Here is a 22,081-nt window from a genome sequence, read left to right on the forward strand (position 1 = left end):
GTCAGTTAGGAAAGAAACCAAACCAAATGCCCATCAATGATAAACTGGATTAAGAAAATGTGGCAGATATACACCATGGAATACTATGCAGCCATAAAAAAGAATGAGTTCATGTCCTTTGTAGGGACATGGATGAAGCTGGAAGCCATCATTCTCAGTAAACTAACACAAGTACAGAAAACCAAACACTGCATGTTCTCACTCATAAGTGGGAGTTGAACAATGATAACACATGGACACAGGAAGGGGAACATCACACACTGGGGCCTGTTGGGGGTGGAGGGCAAGGGTAGGGACAGCATTAGGACAAATACCTAATGTATGCAGGGCTGAAAACCTAGATGATGGGTTGATGGGTGCAGTAAACCACCATGGCACATGTGTATCCATGTAACAAACCTGCACATTCTGCACATGTATTCCAGAACTTAAAGTAAAAAAATAAATAAATAAATAATAAAAAAGAAAAGAAAACAATAAGATCCAGCAGCTTGAACTAGTGTATTAACTTTAAAAAATCTGTTTACTGCACCTATATTAATAAATTCAGTTAATTAAATTGCAATGCCTTTCTTAGTCGAACACTCTCAGAATCCAGAAATTAGCACATGTATAAACCATGTCTTTCCTAATATAACTTACACAATTTTTGCAATTATTGTAACATAGATTTTATCTTCTCAGATTTGGGGCACACTGGGAATCTGATTCTAGTTAGGATTCTGGAGAAAGTGAAGGTTGGGGTAATGGGCCATGAAGAGAAATAGCTTCGAATTATAAATTAACTTCTACAGACTAGAGAGTTGCAGGGTCCTCGGGAAAGGCAGGACTAATTATTTGAGACAAGGGAGAAGCTACTTCCATTGAGAGAGGAAACTAAATGGAAGCTGTAGGTTCTTGATTTTCCAAGTCCTCCAAAACCCCCCATTAGTGCTCCATTCCAATTTTGGGTATTTCATGTGTTCTCTGTCAGTGTCCACATTTTCAGAAAAAGGCCTGGGAAATCTGTGAACTCAATGGATGTAATTCAACAATGTGCATGGTGGAACTTAGTGCTTATTATTCATTTATTTTAGCTAAGTAGCTATAAGAGATTAGAGGCAATTTTACAAAATTATATTAGTCCCTATAATTGTTTATAATTTTAACTAATAATTTAGGGTTATAATATTGTCATTTGACTTCATCCTTCAATTCTTTAGACACCTTTTACTGTTCTATGGCAATGGATACTTGTTTCCCCTCCTTCCAACTGGTTTGTGATCATCTCAGGTAATCACAAGTAATAATTTTCAGAATCTTTATTTTAAACATTTTCAGCCACATAAAAACTAGAGAAAATAGCATAAATAAAATATGTATATACACCACTTATGTTTAATGTTTACAAATATATTGTCAAATTTATTTATAGACAAAATGGCTTTTCATTGCAAATATGGAAATATGCATATTTAAAGAAATAATATTTTCTTCCATAAACACAATACCATGACTATACCTAACATATTGAACACAAATTCCCTAATATCATCAAATCACAGGTCACAATTTCATTAGTCATGCTATCAATCTGTGCCAAGAGCATCAGTATTCCCATCCTTTAACGCTAGCTATATTTTCACTGCCTTTGTCAGCAAATAAGCTACATAACAAATTCCATATATTGTTTTGTCCATTCCTCTTTCATTATCCTATAGCTCTGTAAATTGCAATAACTTCTACTAGTATTTTTGTGGGAGTCAAGATTCTATTAGTGAATAAAACAGAAATTAATCTGGTTAACTTAAGTGGAATATAAATTTATAGGAATAATATCCCATACCTCCATTTGAAGGATAATAGACTAGGCGTAGATGGAAACCAAAGGAAGTGAAGCATAGTCAAAGATATGCCATAGGAGTTACCCTCTTAGATCACTGCTGGTTGGCATTGTCACCATGCGTCCTTTGTGACCTCACTACTGGGGTCTCAACTCTGTAACTCTGACCCTGAACCTCTGGGTCATTCCTTCAAATTTCAGAGGCATGAGCTCACACTCTAGCTGACAGGAAGTAAAGGGTGATAATGTCTGTTCTTGTAAGTAAGATCTTATCTCTCACTCATATTGGGATTCCCCCAGTTGTGAAAAAATATATGGATGTTTGTTTCAGGTCAGATTCTCCACATAGCAGGCTTTGAGATAAAGATTTGCTTAACTGGATTTTAATGCACACAGACCAAACATTGTGGGAGGAAATGTTCAAATTTGAAGTGTCTTTCAGCACACCTAGATGTCTAGAATTACATAGAAATATCTGGGATGTTTCCTATCTGGTTTTGTTTGTTTGTTTGTTTGTTGTTTTGGATGTTTCTTATCTGTAACCATAATGACAAATGGACTATGACTTGTACCAAGAAAAAAGCCAGAATGCCTCTACATTTTTTCCTAGAAACTAAAAATAAGTACAAAATGTGGGAAATATATTATCTAGCATGAAAACTTTTAACTAGGTGAACAAAGTTAGGCAACAGAGTGAGCAGCTGTTTGACTTCACTTTTAGTTACCATGGCGGCTTTTAGTTAGGACACAATCCTGAACCATTTAAACTGGGTGATCAATTGAGGTCATTGCATTCTAATTAAGCATTCCCCTTTGAAACAGATGACAGATACTTTATGAATACGTTTTCCTACATATCCTTAATATGCAAAGTCGATGTGCTTTCTCAATTTTGCAATTCAGTTATTTAAATCGTATGCTTTTTTTATTGATCAATAGCCCTTATTTGTTCATTGAAAATGCCATTATCCAAATGTTAACAATGTGAGTTTTACCTAATATTTTTGAAGCTTGAAATATATAACTCTAAAAAGTACAATGATTGACAAAAGATGACTTAGCATGTTATGTGTATGTGTAGCTCTGTGTGTGTATACTTGAAATTCAGTGCTTTAAAGTAGTTGCTATTTTTGAGATATATAAACAATAAAGAATCATCAACTTATTGATCGCCATCAAGATTGTTACAATATCCTTGCAGTTGTACCTTAAATTCTGTGTCATCCAGTGTCTGTTATGCAAGTTGGTCTTTATGGAATCACTGACAGGTCATTCTTAGTTCAGCAGATTCTATTTTCCCTATGCATTGTACTTTAGCAAATCATATTTTACTCATTATATTAGTATAAATTTGAAATTAAGTAATCATAAAAATAATCCAGTTAGGACCTTTTTTTTTGTTAGATTCTTTTGGTGCCTTCTCTCTCAGATAAATAATGATCTACTGAGAACATTATTCAAATTCAAATGAGACTTTTTGTGGCAGTTTTTTCTTTATATCATTAATATGTCTGTGTTATCTGCCAATCATATGTAAGCAGCTTGATGGCAGGAGCCCGGATTTTAATACCTGCATAGCCCATGCAAGATCTAAGTCAAGTTCACGTTTGGTCAGGTCTGTGGTGGCACGTGGCGATCAACCCTGCAGTGTGCAAACATCATTAACAAGAGACTTTTCTGGCCCTCCTGGCTCAAGGAAATGGAAAGGAAGAATGAGCTAGTCAGGAGACAAAACTAGAGGCAGGAAGAATAGTGGCCCTGAACTACATTGAGTCAGTGGTGGATTTAGGAAACCTATTGAGGAGAGGCGGAAAGGACAGACACTGGAAGCCAAAGTGGGCTCAATTGAGAAGGGACATGCTGGGCCCGGACAGAGCCAGAGAGCACGTGAGAACCACTCTCGACTAGACAGAAGATGATGACAGGGATGAGGACCAGGACCAAAGTTCATTAAAGTGGTCGTGGTGGAAGGCTGGGATCATAAAGAAGAGGGACCAAATCTGGATTGATGGAGCGGGGAGTGAAAGAGAAGTGGGAGTGAATGTGACGAGGGACCAGAAGAAAGATATCTGGGTTCTGTTCCAGCTGCACTTATTCCTGATCATCCCATGGGTCTGGCCTGCTTCTGACAGATGCACATAATCAAATATGGTTTATGTAGCTGTCTCTGGACTTTGCTTGCCCTCACTTGCTCTCTTTCTTTCTCTCTAGCTCTCTCACTTTCGCTTTTGCTCTCTCTCGTATCATGAGACCACAAAATACAGTTAATAGGTAATTCATTACTATCATAGATATTAAAGCCAAGAAAATGACACTTCTAAGTACAGCAAACTACATGAAAAACAGTAGCATGAATAAAGGATACCCGGCATGGTCCAGAATGATAACAAAGAAAAATGGAGAAGTGGTGAGGGCAATTTGGAGATGGCCAGTGAAATGACAGTTGAACTTATTACAAGCCAGATAGCAGTCTGGAGTCTCTCTTCAAGCTAGTTCTAATTTTGAAACAGTGATGGAAGGCAGATATTATTATTCTGCTTTTAAAATAAGGAAACTGAGGCTCAGAAAGGTGAAGTAACTTGCCCAAGGTCACATAGCTCAGTGACAAAACCAGTATTCATATCTGGATCCCTCTGACTCAAATCTTGGCCTCTTTCTGCTTCTTTCTGAGGAAATTCTCATTTTGGGAAGATCCAGTGGCTTCTGGATCCCTCAGAGCCATGTCTTTCTTGGTGACCTTTTTCCTGATATTGATGAAAGGAACAGTTATCAGTGGAGTCTTACAGATTTACTCAGTGGAGTCTTACAGATTTAGTCATGGGCATTCTGTGGTATCCCCCAGAGCCTTTGTTTCTTGACACATTCCGATCTCCCACTTACCTAGATATTACAAATGGAATAGTACAAATGAATAAAACAGTTTTTGATAAAAAATAATGTGACTCAAACCACTTATGTAACTGGTCTTGAACGCATGGTCTGCTGCTTCCTCACTGGAGCTAGATTTAATTCTTAATTCTGCCGCAGAAGGAGAACTTGAGTACATCACTATTCTCTGTGCCTCTGGCCACTTGCTTTCTGCAGGAAGGACATTTATAGAAACTAGAAGGACGAGGAAACTGCATCTAAACTCCCTGTGTTGGCGGGATCAGCAGTTGTAAGCTGCTAGGAAATTGCCAAGTACTGTTGAAATTTCCGTGCCTGATCCAAGATGTTGTTTACGCACAAGGCCCAAATCTTTCCGGTCTCAGGAAATACCAATGATCTTTGGCTGAAGTCAATATACCAAACAACCTTAAGAAGTTATTCAGAAACTAATTCTGAAAGCCTCCCATGGTCATACAAGGCAAGCCAAATACTGACATTGTATGTGGAAGATAAGGCTGCAATTAAACATTCACGATGGATCCAAATTTTGTATGGTCTACTTCTGTCTGGGAGTGTGTGCTTCCCTAGGAAAGGAGCTCAGTCAGAAGTTGACTTGTGATTCTGTGACTTCCTGCTGGCCTTTGAAGGCTTGGTATCATTAGTCATCATGGGGTGATTTGTTTACCTTTTAGTCATATCTGAAGTAGTACACATTCATTCATTCATTGAACAAATGTTAGCTGAGACTCTACTATGTGCCAGATTCTGTGTAGGAACTGAGGACACAATGCTAAGCAGAAACAAGCACACTTCTTATATTCAAGGAGCTTATAGTCTAATAAAGGAGAAAGATAAATAAAATCACAGAAATACGTAACTTTTAACTGTGAGTAAATTGGAGAAAATGATAGCCACGTTTTGAGAATGCGTAGCATGGATTGAATCTAGTCTGCAGTGTTGGGGTAGATGTCCTTGGGAAATGATGTTTGAACTGAGATTTGGAAAACACGGACCACTTCATGAACCCTGGGGACTGACGATGAATTAAGACTAGGATTTGACAAGTCCCTGGAAGTGTGCAGACACTAACATCTGAGCAGTCAGCAGAAAGCTTGCTTGGTTTTAGCTCTTAAGATGGCGGCATATTTCGGCAAAGGAAGGAGGAGCCCATGCTTGTGCAGACACAGCCTCATCCAAGTGTGATCCATATCCTCTCTCCAGATCATCCTTGATATCTGGTTTGGTTTGCGTTAGCCATAACCCATTTCTCCTATATGTTTTACAACATCAGAATCAATTGATCAGCTCCATCTTGAAAGTCTTGTGGTCCATTACTAACTACTGAGCTGATTCCACCATTTTCTTTCTTCTTTTCCTGCTTTCCTACCCTCTATCCACCATTCTGACCCCATTCATTACTGCATTTCTTCCAATTTTCTCTCTTTTTGATTGTTATACACATATTATAACTTATACACATTATAAACATTATAACTTATACACAAGTTATATATACCTTATAAGTTATACACAAGTTCCAAGACTTTTAGGCTGTAACTGTGACCACTGGAAATTGAGACAAATGCAATTCCTGAGTTACGTGTTCCTAGGTACAGTGAGCAATGCACACAGGCATCTTTTTATGTAATCTTCCCCCCACCATATAGCAAAATCTAGTGGAGTTGAATCACTTTTATGATGAAATTTGCCCAAATCTATCCTCCTGTGGATTATCTTTACTTGGGAAATATGTGCGCTAAGAGCTTTTAATAAAAGAACTGTAGTTCTCTTCCTTTATTGTGTTTCACCGAGGCTGCAAGAGGTGTGACACATAAGCTGAAAGTAAATTGAATAGGAAACTGAGGTTTTGTTTCCCTAGCAACGTTAATTCAGTCTTCTTACAAATGGAAACAACACTGGAGGCCTTTGTTTCTGCATTCCCAGCTCTACAGGGCAATGTGACATGCTGAGCACTCTGGAAACAGTGCTGTATAATAGAATTCTGCGGCATTTACTTTAGAATTTTCTCTCGCTAAATTTCATACAACCTTGTGGGCATTCTGCTGGAGCTGATATTCATCCTGTTTGCTGAAAACAATGAGGACAGAGGAATATTCAGTGTTGTGACTTAGTACATCAGGGCATGCATTGTCAGCAGGGCAGGGCACATTATGCAAGGGCAGAAGGAGGAGTTTGGTGATTCAAGAACAATCATGGCTAGAAGGATCTCCCTATTGTTCAAGGTCAAAGCGGACAATGGTCCAGTAGCTCAGATATTCAGAGCTGGAGCACTGGTGTGTAGGAAGAGTAAACATACCACATAGATGGCCACTTGTTCTTATCTTTCATATGTATCTTGAATATTTTATACACAGTCAAGCAAGTTTTAATAAAAACCCTAAGGATATAGTAATCCACATTTATCCATTTGAATAATTTGCCTTCAAAAGGTGTTGGTGAGATTTGGTCCATTTTCAGCATCTAGGAGATTTCATGGGCATATGTCTGGGAGTCTGGGAGGCTTTATAATACAGTGGTAGATGTCCAGGGTTCTAGTGACAGACTGCCAAGATTTAAATATTGGCTCCACCAATTTCTATCTGTGAGATCTGGGGAAGCCCCTAACTTTTCTGTACCTCCATTTTCTCATCCATAAAATGGTCACAATAGTACTGTAGGGTTGAAGAGATGGTTAAATTGAGACATCTATTTAAAGCACTAACAATGCCTAGAGCCTTATAGTAAGTGCTTAGTATGTGGTAGACATGGAACTGCCACACACTCCTACCTATTTGTGGCAGGAAGGGAGCACTTGCCAGATATTTTTGAGCCCTTGGGAGAAAATTTCACTAGAACAGACAAATGTGAAATTTTTCCCTCGCTAATTTAATGATAATTTGTCCCTATTTTGTAGCTGCTTCTTTAACCATGTGATGGGGCAGGGGCTTGGGTTCATGGAGGAGAAGCAAGGGCAGGAAGAGGTGGAGGAGGAAGAAGAAAAGCAGGAGCTGAGAAATCCAGTGGCTTCAGAGCTGCAAACCGGTTGACACCCATATACCTCCTTCCTCTTTTTCAGCGAGGTTTGCCCATTCCCAGTAACTGGAGACCCTGTGAAGGACTGAGTTGCTTTTATCCCAGATCCCTAAGAGCCAGCTCTGAAACCTAACTCCTCAATGTGAAGTTACTCACCAGTTATTATGTAGCTCTGCATCCTGCAATAAGAAAACGTGATTAGTACAGCAGCCCTGCTCATCCTATGAATCCAGAGATATGCGTGGGTGTGATGGGAAGGCAGACTCTTTTTCACTCTTAAGGTTAAGCTCAGAAAAAAATAAAAAAAGGACTAACTCCCTGTTTTTCATCTTAAACATTTACCTTGCAATTTCAGAAAATTAGAGGGCATAGTATTCACTTAAGACAGCGTTAGGACTTCAGATCAAAATCAACTGAAAGAGCAAATGCCATATTTTCTCTTCCTGTTTGTAACTACATGTCACTTTATTGAAGCCCTAATTGTGGGGCATTCCTCCTCCTTCTCCTCCCCATTCACAGTCTCATGTTCCTGAGAGATATTAGAGCACAAGAGACATTCTGGCCAAATGCATTCTTGGGGAGAAATTCTGTCCTAGATACAGACACTAGGAAGGGCACCCTTAGTTACTTGTGATCTGGCCTGCAGACATCTCCCTGCATTTCCCCTCTGCATGTCTTTCCCACCTCACTCTTCAGGGGCACTAATCCTCACAGGATTGCCTCTTATCTCCAGCCCTGGGCTTATGCTGGTGCTTCCACCTGGAGTACTTATCCTCTTCCTGTACTCTCACCTCAACTTGTACTTTTGCAAACTCATGCTCCTTTAGACCACAATATGATCTTCCTGGAGACACCTTCCTGACCACCCCCAATGCCCTTAAGGCATTCTTTCCTCCGGAATCGCTTAGACATTGTTCACATCTCACATTTAGCACTTGTCACGTGAAACCCCATTGTATAAAAGTGATGGGTGTTTGTGTGTGTGATTGGTTTCCCCTATACATAATGATAACCTTAAGGGTGGGGGCCAGGTCTTGTTCATCTTTACTTCCACAGTTTCTGGAATAGTTCTTACACAGAGATAGTTAATAAAAGTCCCTTTTATGTATGAAAGAATGAGCAGTGTCCAGCCTCCTCTGCCACCTTCCTGCCAGGTACTGGACACCCTGGGAGGACACCTCCCCCAAAGGTCTCCTCATCTCTCCTTTGACCTTCCAGCCTTCCCTACTTTCTCACTTTTGGCTCTGCCCTGGTCCTCATAAGGGCTTCCTGAGACTCAAATTAGATTTCCAAATCCAAAAGAGAGCAGCAGACAGTGCAGGAAGCCCATAGGCCAAGCTAACCATCATCGGCCCTATCATCAACAAAGGTAACTGACTAAAAGATTTGAAGGTACAAGGATTTTCTTCTTTTAATCTTACCTTCAGTGGAGTCTGGTAGGAGCTGAAGAGAGGAGAGACTCTATGGTGCCAGTTCAGTCCAGTATCAGGTATTATTTTACCTCCTTTAAATCTTTTCTGTGCTGGTTTCATATTTTGTGGGAAGGAAGGTTCTGTCAATATTTTTTCATGTGTCCTCTTCCACTGCATGTCATTAGTATCCCACAGTCTTGATCAAGTTTGACTTCTTCACATAAAAGGTCAGTTATGTGAAATTCAAATGCCAGTATGAATATTTATGGTCAGTAGTAGCTTGTGATTAAGTCCCAGGCTATTAGGTAGGAAGATAATGGTATTATTTGATTGGTGCCTAACTGAAACTAATTAATTAATTCCCTTGCTCTCTGCTTTTCTCTGGTACCTGTGACATCTTCGTGGAATGAGTGTTTTCTACAGGAAACGTGGTTTCTTGATTTCTGGGTTTGTAGAAATCAGTGAAATTCAAGGAACTTGTCAATCAACATGTACTTTTTATTATCTGTTGTGACTTTTATGGACACTCTAGATGTCACGGGAGAAGGAAGAGAAGGTCATGTAGCTTTTCCCCTTCTTTTTCTCATTTTTCTCTAAGTAGACAGTGTTACGTGACTGGGTCTGAAAGCTACACTCCTCAATGGGCTTGATATGGACTATAAATATTGGAGGCTGTGTGAAGAGCAAAAGGGTTACATGGATTAAGTGCTAATGTGAGGTGATCTCTCAGTGTCTATTGGCCAAGATGAGGATGATGGCAACAGCTAACACTTACTGACACTTATTATTCTCAGGGTTTCCCAGATATAGTCTCATCGAATCTAAATTATAAACTATTAGGTCCAGATGATTATTATACCCATTTTACAGATGAAGAAGATGAGGAGATTATTTTACCCATTTTACAGATGAAGAAGATGTTGCCTAAGTCACTTATCCAATTTTATGCAGCTTGTGCATGTCAGAGACAGAACTCAAACCTGAGTCTGTAAGATCCCGAGAGCCAGACTCTTCCCAAAGATACTATCCTGAGTTATGGTTCATGTTGATTCCCTCTCCATTCTCAGGGTTCCTGAGTTCCTGAGGGATAGTTGTGAGCAGTCAGGAGCAGATGAGGTTCTGGAAGACCCATATTTACACGAAAGATAAAATAAGGGATAATCATTTCCACAAAAAGGTTTACCATAGTGTCACTTTAAGGAAGAAACTCCCCAGTAACAACAGACAAAATATCAGTTGTTGTATAGAGATTCATACTACACATCTTGTCTTCAAGCACATAAAACAAAGCAGGACTAGATTTTAGCATTGGCCTGAGACACAGTTTTTTGGTGTTTGGACCCTGAAGTCATGTTTAAATGATTGCTGGGTATATTAGATGTTTAGATTTTCTGAGATAATTCAGTTAAATCATTCTGGAATTCTTACAGATTTTCCTTGTATACTGTATATATAAGGGGAGCTTGGACTTTCCAGAACATTTGTCTGGGTCTTATTATATTATATATATATATATGTATATATATATATATACATATATATGTATATATATACACACACACATACACACACATACACACACACACACAGAGTAATGTATGTGTTATTTCTCTTTTTAAAACCAATAAATGCCTTGTGATCTTTTCAATAGTGGGACATCAAAGTTTACCTAGTCAAGTTTCTTTTTTCTGCATGTCACATTGTGATTTAGTGGCCTAGATTTCATCCCTTTCATCCCTGCAAGTGAGCAACCTACATTATTCAGATTCAGGTTCAAAAGATGATTATGGAGCCCTACTATGTGCTGGGCACATCTCCTTGTGTTTTCTTATGTCATCCTCACAACAACATCATCTTATGGCTGGGATTCACAGATGGGAACTCCGAGGCTCAGAGGGTTGTTGCTACTAGCACAAAGTGAGATCAGCAGCTGGGATTTTGACTCAAGTTTCAAACCTGACAGGAAGAATGGTGCTTTTATGATATCAAAGCTCTGTTCTCTATTTTCTAATGGATTATGTCTCTCCTCCCTAATAAGTCAGTGAATGGTTTATGGTATCTTTAAAACACAAGTACATGAATAAAAATCAGATTTTACCTTTTTATGCTATTAATGTCTTCAGCATTTATACCCAACATGAATGACATTGGGCTTCTCATGCCCATTAGTTGAGTTTGGCAATTATGAGCCAATTGCTTAGTTTCCAGCAGAGACGGAATTTGGAGGTGGAAGGCTCAGCTCCTCGATGCCTTCTATCCCTGTAATTATCCCTCTGAGTAATTGCTTTGTGCCCTTTGGAGGTGGAAAACAATAACCAAATTGCTGCAAGCTATTTGTGAAAATGATGGTGGGATTTTTTAAAGGTTCATTTTTAACTTTTATGTTTTGAAAAGAGCACATGTAATAAGATCATCTAAAACTGGGGTCCATGTTAAACTGAAATTAAAATCTATCCAACCGGATCATAGTTTTTTCAGAATCATGTCAAAAATCTTCCTGTCTCTCTTCTTTTGATAGCCCTCAGGATTTACAGTGCTGTTGGCAACTGCCCCAGCAGTGGGTGCTGAGGGAGGGGCCGGGATCAGGAGTGTCAGGGCAGGCTCCTTCCAGGGTTGCCTCCTGGGCCACCAGCATTCCAGGCAAGGCCTCCTTTCAACACCAGGGGCAATTTGATATGATGTTTGAAAAACAATATAATAAAATGAGCAAATGAACAGCACTTCTCTTTTATAAGAGTTGCAGGGTGACTTTGCCTTTTTGCCCATAAACTCGATTTGCCCATAAACTCGAATGCAGTTTTGATGAGTTTGTTTGATTAATTAATGAGGCATATTAATGAAGCCAGATTCATGCATTTGATTCCTATATGGACCACTTAGCTTTTTCCCTCCCCCCATGTTGACTGATTGCACTTTTAAATCTTGCCAATCTAGGGTCTTGATCACAGGCTGGCCAGTTGCCAGGCTCCTGGAAGGTACTTGCTGTTCCCTCTCTCTCACTGGTAAAGTAACACAGTGGGGGTGGGGCTCCCTCTGAATATGAAGAGTGCGTATCTTCAGAAGCAGTTTCAATGGTACTCTAAATCCCTGTGAAGTAGACTGAAATTGTCATCCTAGCTGAAAGGTAGGAAGTGTGTGATGTTCTATGCCTATACCCCCATCGGTAATTGCACACATAACCTTGAGATTGCATGGATTGCACAGACTGCCTTTATTTTTTATGGAACCCTGCTGCTTGTCGGAGGGAGTCTTGGGGTAGGGAGGCATTGGACTTTAAGAGCACAGACACTGTTTGGCAATGAAGTGTCTTGGTTTGAATTTTGGCCCCACCTCTTCGTTAGCTATGAAAACTTGAGCATCTCTTAACTCATTTAAGACCTCATATTCTTCATCTAGAAGATGGGCACAGGCCAGGCGTGGTGGCTCACACCTGTAATCCCAGCACTTTGGGAGGCCGAGGTGGGTGGATCACCTGAGGTCAGGAGTTTGAGACCAGCCTGGCCAACATTTTGAAACTTCGTCTCTACTAAAAATACAAAAATTAGCTGGGCATGGTGGCAGGTGCCTGTAATACCAGCTACTCGGGAGGCTGAGGCACAAGAATTGCTTGAACCCAGGAGGCGGAAGTTGCGGTGAACCGAGATCACACTACTGCACTCCAGCCTGGGTGACAGAGTGAGACTCTGTCTAAAAAAAAGAAGATGGGCATAATAAATATTCAGCCTCATGAGGTTGTTTTAAGGATAAAACAAGATAATCCATGTAAAAGCACTTAGTATAGTGCCTTTAAATAATAAATCCTCAAAAAATGTTAGCAGTGGTTAATATGCTAATTTCCATCTTGTGGAAGGAAAATAAGGATGTAGTAGATGAAATAATTTATAAAATCATCTTTTGGTGCCAGGTCTGGATTGATAAAATATTAAAATACATTCCGTATAAAGGTTAACTTTCTGCAGTTGAGAGTCAGTTGAGATAATTGGTTAAATATCATATTTAATGTATGAGGAACAAACGGAAAAGAAAAGTCAGATGTGTTAAATTTTCATTTTTATTTTAAATTTTTTGGCAAGAACCTTCACACCAACCGGTCTTCAGAGTTCTTTGGCAACAGAGCAAATCCAAAGAGTCTTTGGTTTGTAAAGCTCCATTGACCAATGAGAGGCTCATGGTGAGTTACTTATTCTGAACCAAAGATTTCCCATTGTACAAAAGGGATAAGAAATCTTAGTTCACTGGGTTCTCATGAGGCTTGAGTAGGATAATTCGTATAAAAGGACTTCCTAATCTGCAAAATGCTTCAGAAAGTAAAGTATATTATGATTATTCATATCTTAGATGGTTGAAGAGTTAAGGGACAAAGAAGCTCCTTAATTCCTTGAAAACAGTGCAAGGAGATAATGCTGAAGGCCAGTATAGACCCAGCTCTACTCTTTTAGGTCTGTATTATTGATCAACCACTGGACAGATGGCATTGTATTAAGTGGGCTTGCTCTGAATCTTACTGATGGCACTTTTTCTATTTTGCTCTTTGCCCTCGCTGGCCACATAAGACAGAACTACTCAACTTTTGTCATCCCTTTGGACATCTTGGTCTTTTTTTAGGAAAAAAGCCTTTCTCCTTAAGGAACTGAAATGCATTTATTGATATGGAAATTATGTGTCTTGTTGGAAAAAAGTCTATTCTCAGAGAATGTCTCACAAAGAAAACACTGAATCAGATGGTACTATTCCTGCAGATTCATTCATGAAAAACAGCTGCCCCTCTAACAGGCAGTGAGGATGAGGGTCCTCAGGGTATTCATTTGTGGTTGTAGGGAAGCTAATGTCACTTAACTTAAGCTGGAAGGTATTTTATGTACACAGTTACATGTTTCTTGTTTTTTTTTTTGTTTGTTTTTTTTTTTTTTGAGATGGAGTCTTGCTCTGCCGCCCAGGCTAGAGTGCAGTGGCACAATCTTGGCTCACTGCAACCTCTCCCTCCCAGGTTCAAGCAATTCTCTTGCCTCAGCATCCCAGGTAACTAGGATTACAGGCATACACCACCACGCCTGGATAATTTTTATATTTTTAATAGAGATGGAGTTTCACCATGTTGGCCAAGCTAGTCTCAAACTCCTGACCAAGTGATCCACCTGCCTTGGCCTCCCAACCTTTCTTGTTTTGAAAATGAGAAAACTGAGGCCTGGAGCATGTTAAATCTCCCACCATAAAAACATATCCAGTTTTATGTCTTGCCATATTTCAGGTTTTATTTCATGTTTAGCCATACAACATTGTTTTCCTTTTAGTCTTTGTAATGTTCTTTGCACATTTTTATATCTGATCCTTTGCACATGTTATCCCCATGTCTTAAACAGTCTATCTCCCCTACCATTCATGTGACTGCATCCTGCTCTATACTGATTAATATTAATAGTACTTCAAATTTTTCCATCTCTCTGTGTCTCATTCACCAGATTGTAAGTCTAAAGGGAAGGACCATTTTATCATTGTATATTATTGTATTCCTTATTCCCTGTCAAGCACCTGGCTCATTTTACATGTTCAATAAGTATTTATAGAATGGAAAAATAAATAAAACTATGCCACTATTTTTATCTTTAAGATTTTAATTTCCTAGTGACATTTTTATAGTCTGCAAGGGCCTAAGATCCTTAAGCCCTTGATGTCAAGATAAAACAATGAGGATTCCCTATTTCAATCTAAGCAAAGACCCAGTCATAAGCAAAACTGCTTTTCTTGTTCAGCTAAGTAACACCTCAAAGATATAATAAAAAACGGAAGAGATTATGGAAAATGTTGGATTCCTATGGGGAGCTGGTTGCTTATGAGAAGACTTGTCTTTGGGAATAGCTCTAGCTACACAAAGGAAATTGAAACCCTCACAGTGGAATAGCTTATTGGTAAAAGTGACTCTCTATGTGTGGACTAATTATCAGTTGAGGAAGATGAACTGAAGAAGAAAATTCTTACCTTGAGGGTTTTGGGCATAGGGCTGGGCATTGGTTCAGTTCACCTTGGAAGCCTCCTTTTTATTTGAGGGCACAGCGCTAGGTAGCAGGCAGCCACGTATAATTGTTTTTAATACTTCTGTTCCCCTGACTTGAGTTGAATGCTCCCAAGGGCAAGGACTTGTCTCAGTCATCTCTGGACCCTTCAGAACTTGCACAGAGCCTGGCATAGAACAAGCTTTCAATAAATGCTTTTGAATGAATTATTGAATAAATGGGAGGTAGACACACCAAATAGTTCAGATGTTTTGGTGTTTGCATGTCCATACGTATACTCTGATGACTCAACGCTATAGACAGAATGGCCGGCTACTTGCAAATGGCAGCCTGGGCAGTGAGTCCTTCGTCTAGCATTCAACAGTGGGGAGGCAATCCAGAGTGTCTAGTAAGGTGCTCTAATAAGGCCTGAGCCCCAGTGTTGCTTATTAACTGTGTGACCTAAGGCAAGTTGTCTAGCAAACTTGGCCCCTAGTATCTCCATCATTTGGAAGAGCCTATAATATTATTTACATCTTTGAGTGGTTGTAAGAAATAACTGAATTTACACATGTAAAATGCTTAGCACTGTACTGGTGCATAGTAAGAACACAAGAAATGTTGGTGCAAAAGTAATTACTGTTTTGGACCATGAATTTTAAATCATTATAATGAGGCTCAAGCACATCTTTATTAATCAAAATAGGAACCCTTACAATCAACACATTTTTGCCTACAAGAAATAAGTTTGTTTATTCCTGTAGCCTAAAAATTCATGCCTCCAGATTCGGCAAACTCTTGGAAAGCATTTTCTGTATCCTGCTGGTTGTGGAAGTGTTTTTGCTGCAAAAAGTTGTCAAGATGCTTGAAGAAGTGGTAGTTGGTTGGCAAGAGGTCAGATGAATATGGCAGGTGAGGCAAAACTGCATAGCCCAATTTGTTCAACTTTTGAAGCATTGGTTGTGTGACATGTGATCGGGCATTGTTGAGAGAAGAATTGGCCCTTTTCTGTTGAGCAACGGCGGCTGCAGGCATTGCAGTTTTTGATGCATCTCATCGATTTGCTGAGCATACTTCTCAGATGTAATGGTTTTGCTGGGATTCAGAAAGCTGTAGCGGATCAGACTGGCAGCAGACCACCAAACAGTGACCGTGACCTTTTTTTTGGTGCAAGTTTGGCTTTGGGAAGTGCTTTGGAACTTCCTCTCGATCCAACCACTGAGCTGGTTGTCACCAGTTGTCATATAAAATTCACTTTTTATCACACATCACAATCTGATTGAGAAATGATTCATTGTTGCTATATAGAATAAGAGAAGACGACCCTTCAAAACGATGATTTTTTAATTTTCACTCAGCTCATGAGTCACCCACTTATCAAACTTTTTCACCTTTCCGATTTGCTTCAAATGCCAATGACTATAGAATGGTCGGCGTTGTGTTCTTCAGCAACTTCTCCTGTAGTTTTAAGAGGATCAGCTTCGATAAATACTCTCAACTGGTCATTGTCAACTTTTGATGGCTGGCCACTCCACTCCTTATCCTCAAGGCTCTCCTCTCCTTTGCAAAACTTCTCGAATACCACTCCACTGTACATTCGTTAGCAATTCCTGGGCCAAATGCGTTGTTGGTGTTGCGAATTGTTTCCGCTGCTTTACACTCATTTTGAACTCAAATAAGAAAATCACTTGAATTTGCTTTTGGTCTAACATCATTTCCATAGTCTAAAATAAATATAAAATAAACAGCAAGTAGTATGTCATTAGCAAAAACTAATAATAATAAAATAAAATAAAATAAAGTGAGAAATGTGCATTAAAATGATGTATAATACAACCACATTTATTTAAGAATGTATTCCAGTATCAAATGGCAAATTCCAACAATGCAAAAACCACAATTATGTTTGCACCAACCTAATAGCAGCAAATGTTAACAACATCCAACATTTTTTGAGCACTACTATATCTGTGTGTTTATGTATGTAAGTATGGATGTATATGTATGTATGTATGCATGTGTGTGTTCTCATATCCTCAAAGCAGGCCTGAGAGAAAGGTATTACTAATATTCATATTTATAGATGAATAAAGTAACACAGAAATGTTCAATTACCTGTCCAAGTTCATATAAACAGTAAGTGACAGAGCAAAGATCTGAACCTCTGAGTTTACCATTGTGATCTCTTTGCTTTCTATTGCTTCTTTGCTAGTATTACTGTTTTAAAAAGGAGTGGAAAGTCTATGGTCAGAAGTACTAATTGCATTAGGTTCTGTATAAGGCAGTTTAGTAACCTAGCCATATTGCCACACAAAACTTTTCCCACTCTTGTGTGACTTTTAGCACCTATCTTTATATAATCTAGATAGCTTAGAAGTTCTCTGTTTAATTATTACAACTATTTCAGCAAGCCACTGAGTTGAAAGGGAATAAAGCCACTAAAAGATATAAAGCTGTCTTTGGCTCAGATTTACCTCACCGGTTACAATCTCAGCGTGACCATAGGTGATGTTATGCTGCTATGTTTATGGTGCTCACTTTGGGTAAATTTTATCAAAACATACTTCTCTTAGTGGAAACCAATCTGTATGCAGGAATACCTTTTGAGTTAGGAAAAGTTTGCATTAATGAAATATTGAGAAAGAGAAAGGAAAAAAGAAATGGTTGGGGAAGTTGTATTTCACTGAGGGAAAACACATGTTTATTTTTAACACACCCAATATTAGCATTGGTTAGTGCTGTGGGATCCATCTATTTCTGTTTCTTCTGAAAGTGACCTCCCATTGGAGTCAGTCACTTTATCCCTAGACATAAGGATTCTCACTTAGTCAAATGGAAACAAGAGTTATCAGCAGAGAACATTTACCATGTGTGTGAAGTGGGTAAACAGCTGGTCAGTCTCCAACTAGGGCTTTTGTTTCCCTTTTAGAGCTGAAACCACAGGAAGAGGCCAATATGGACTTCTCTACTACTTTATTTCCCCCGAGCCTGGTCAGCTTCTTCCAAGGAGATTACTGGGAGGAAGCTTCTAGGATTTCTGGGTATGTGAAGTTGGGGATTGAGTGGGGAGGGAGGAAAGGAAGAAAGGGCAGAGAAGTTCAAAATGTGACAATGCGAGTAGCTTTGAGGGTAGCTATTCTTAACACAAGTGTCCACATCAGGCAGTATAGATTCAAGGACCACGGCTGGGCAGAAACTGTGGGCTTGGTGAAGGATGCACAGGAGGAGTGTGAGGCTAATACTAACCACAGTATTGATCAGATTGAACTTAAATAATTTTGCTAGTTATACATCAACACATCTGCCAGATGCAGCCTCACAGCCCCTGCAAGCGGGGTCCTTATGCATCAAAGCTCTTAACAGAGATGTAGATGAATACTTCCTCTAAGACAACTCTGAGAAAACTGTGGCAAGGGAAGGAGGCAATCGCAGAGAAAATGCTAAATATCTTTCTGTAGGCAGCCAGCAGGAACTCTGGAGCTCTTGATCTGTCCAATGAAAGCTCTAATGTGGCACTTCTGCCCAGAGGCCTCAGCACACGTGGGTCATCATAGCCTTGAGAATAGATGTGACTGTGTCATGGGAGAATAAAAAAGCTAAATTCAAAAGAATGTCATCAAACCAGTTTGATGAATAATGTTTGCCTATTGCTTACTGTATGCTTTTGAAAGAAACATAAAATCAAAGGCCAAATTGTTAGGACAGTACACAAAGCAGGTAGCTGGTTAGCGTGGCTTTCACGTAATTCCAAAGCTAAGCTCCTATGTAAAAAGAACAAGCAGGCTGTTGAAAAGACTTTCGCAATTTATTCAGAAAGGATCTCATGTTCTAAGGCAACGACCACATTTTCCTTGTTAGAGGTGAGCAAATACCCAAGTTCATGGCCATGAGATCAAATGTAATTAATAGAATGTTAACCCATTTCTGACATTAACTCCCCAGATATTGAGTGTGAGAAGGAAGTAAAAAAGCCACTTCAGTGAGAGGCTGTGGCTTATAAAACCAAGAAGAAAAACCACCAGCAAAGCCACCGCGCCCGGCCCGCTTTTTGCTTTAAATTTCTGTAACAATGAATAGTCTATAATTTTTATGGAAGCTGACAGTTTTGAGTATCACAAAGTTAAAAAGAATGAGTATTAGTATTCTCATTTGTAGGTGAAAAAACTGGGACTCAGGCTCAAATTCTCAGAATGAGTGCTACGTCTCCTTTTATCCCCTCATATCAAGGCACATCCTATCATGTTATGATTGCTTCAAACTCTGCTTAATATGGGAAGAAGCAGACAGGATCTGCCTAAGTTACATCCAGGCTGTCTCCTGGTAGGCTCCCAGATCGTTTGGGGTTACTCTAAAAAGGAGAGGCACAGGTAGTCATAATTCTGGTTTGATGACATGCAGAGGATTGATGATTATACAATAACTAAGAAATGAGCAACGACTGGCACTGTGTTAAGAACTTTCTGTGTATTACCTTCATAATAATCCATGAAATTGGCATTATCATAATACATTTTACAGATGAGGGCACTGAGGCACAGATGTGAAGTAACTTGCTCAAGGTTAGACGGTGAGTTCAAACCCATCCAGGTCCATACTGGTGGGCCTTAATAGTTAATACTTTGTCATTAACTTTGTTGTCAATGCCATTCCTATGCATTTGAATGCATTTAGAGGAGCAATTCATATAGTAGATAGGAGCACAGACTCAGAACCAGGAGGCCTGGGTTCTAGTCCCAATTCTGCTACTGATTAGTATGGTATCCAGATCTCATGTTCCTTATCTGAAAAAATAAACCTTTATGCTTCATAGTTTCTATACGTTCCTGAAAATCTAATGGGGTATATTCGATTAAAGTTTCTACCTAGTTAGTTACTCAAGGGTCTCCATTTTCTAACTAAGGTTTGAAGATATTCTCCTGGCTTCTGTAATTCTGCAAGGCTGTTTTAGTTGCTTTTGAAAAACTAAATTTCTAAGAACTATTTTATTGAGTGCTTGAGCCTTTCAGAGCTCCTAAAAAGGTTCATAACTCATCTTCTCACATTGCTGCTTGTGTTGACCTTGACATCCACTGTCCACAAACTCCTCAAGGCCATCCTGAAAGGTGGGTGGGAGGTGGCAGATCATTGTAGCAGGCACTGAGAGGGCCACCACCAAACACCTTCCCTTTGATTGCTTTCAGCAGCTTAAAAATCACTTTCACAGACTGTAGGGACTCATTTATTCCTCACAACACACTTTGAGGTAGGCGCTAGCATTCTCATTTTATAGATAAAGAAATTAAAGCCCAGACAACCATGTATCTTGTCTAAGCTCCAAACATTTATAAATAAAGACCTGAGTTCTAGCCTACATCTCCTGACTCTAAAGCTAAATAAATTTCCATTGCTTCTTTTAAGGAAGGCTGCATAGGAATTGGCAGGGCCCTATAGTGGCAGGTTTGACTGCTCCACTCTTTATCATCCATGTGTTTTGGGTAAGCCAACTAATTTCTATGCCTCTCTTCTGTGAAATAGATTAATAGTACTTGCCTTGAAAAATTATTGCAAGGCTCAATGACACATCCAGAATTACCTAGCTGAGTGTACCTAGCACAAAATAGATGCTCAAAGTCATCATTATTTTCACTTCTCTATGTTTGAAAAACTACATTTTCTTTTACTTCTAAGGAGTTTTCAGTTTTGTTGTTGTAATCTACTTACTACACAAATGAAGAACCTTAAAGATCTCCTATAGAAATAATTTTCTTATCAGTAAACAGTAAAGAAGAGGATAAATTAGAAAAGTGAAAAATTTGTCAGTCGATACATCAGAATAATCTGGAGCCACAGAGTTAAGGCTTTCTTGCTATTTTTATGCCTCTTTATTCTTTTAGCTTCTAAATCTCATTTCCATTTGTTAAACTCAGATTTAAAAAGTTAACTCACAAATGATATGATGTATTTGTCAGGCTGTTCCCTTAGGCATGATGCTCAGAAAAGTAAACTCGAGTGGAAACTCAAGCAACGTAAAATCTCTATTTAGCATACACAACTGTGTCCATGGTGAAACATTCTCCACTTACACTGTAATAATAAAAAGACTGGTACCCTAAAAGAATAAATAAGTCTCCAAGCTAGAATTTTCAATTTTTCATATTTTTATTCATGTGCATTTACTTTAAAACAGAAAATTTTATTTTGACCACCATCATCATTTTTCAGTTCCAGACATTGGATTCCCTGCTGGTTTCCCCACCTGATTATTGAAATTGATTTCTGGAGTTGAGGAAAAAAGGCAAGTCATCATATATCAACCTATTATGTGTGTTAGGCTGTTTGCATTATCACATTTAATCCATTTGACGCTGTGAAGGAGCAGGTAGTGTTATCTGACTCAAGTCTGTCCTTCAATTAATCTCACCACCTCCAGGATTCCTTTATGCTCTTTGTCAAGAACTCTGGTAGAGCAAAGAAAATGGGGATGGTTTGTCACATTCAAAAATCGTATTGACCAAGACTATCCTCTCTTTCTCTCTTTTTTTTTTTTTTTTTTTTTTGAGACAGAGTCTCACTCTGTCACCAGGCTGGAGTGCAGTGGTGTAATCTCAGCTCACTGCAAGCTCCGCCTCCTGGGTTCAAGTGATTCTCCTGCCTCAGCCTTCTGAGTAGCTGGGACTACAGGTGCATGCCACCATGCCCAGCTAATTTTTGTATTTTTAGTAGAATCAGGGTTTCACCGTGTTGGCCAGGATGGTCTCGATCTCCTGACCTCGTGATCTTCCCGCCTTGGCCTCCCAAAGTGCTGGGATTACAGGCATGAGCCACTGTGCCTGGCTGATAATCCTCTTTTAAGAAGAAGGGGTATATATTTACCTAGGGAATTCCCTAGAGGAGAAGAGGCAGAAAGGCATAAAAGGAGTATAGTAAACTGAAATCAGGACATCTAAATCTAAGACCTGGCTCCATTACTGTACCCC

The 22,081-nt window shown here is 39.2% G+C and overlaps 1 long non-coding RNA gene across 1 annotated transcript; it reads left to right on the forward strand.

Moving 5' to 3' along the window:
• Positions 1-1,985: 1,985 nt before the first annotated feature.
• LOC109029138 (uncharacterized) lies at positions 1,986-21,399 on the forward strand. Its single transcript, XR_008672600.1, has 3 exons — positions 1,986-2,079; positions 18,055-18,166; positions 21,327-21,399. It is a non-coding gene; the product is annotated as an uncharacterized lncRNA (long non-coding RNA).
• The last annotated feature ends 682 nt before the right edge of the window (positions 21,400-22,081 follow it).

Source organism: Gorilla gorilla, chromosome 1 (assembly GCF_029281585.2).
Source record: "Gorilla gorilla gorilla isolate KB3781 chromosome 1, NHGRI_mGorGor1-v2.1_pri, whole genome shotgun sequence".
Classification (NCBI taxonomy): Eukaryota; Metazoa; Chordata; class Mammalia; order Primates; family Hominidae; genus Gorilla; species Gorilla gorilla.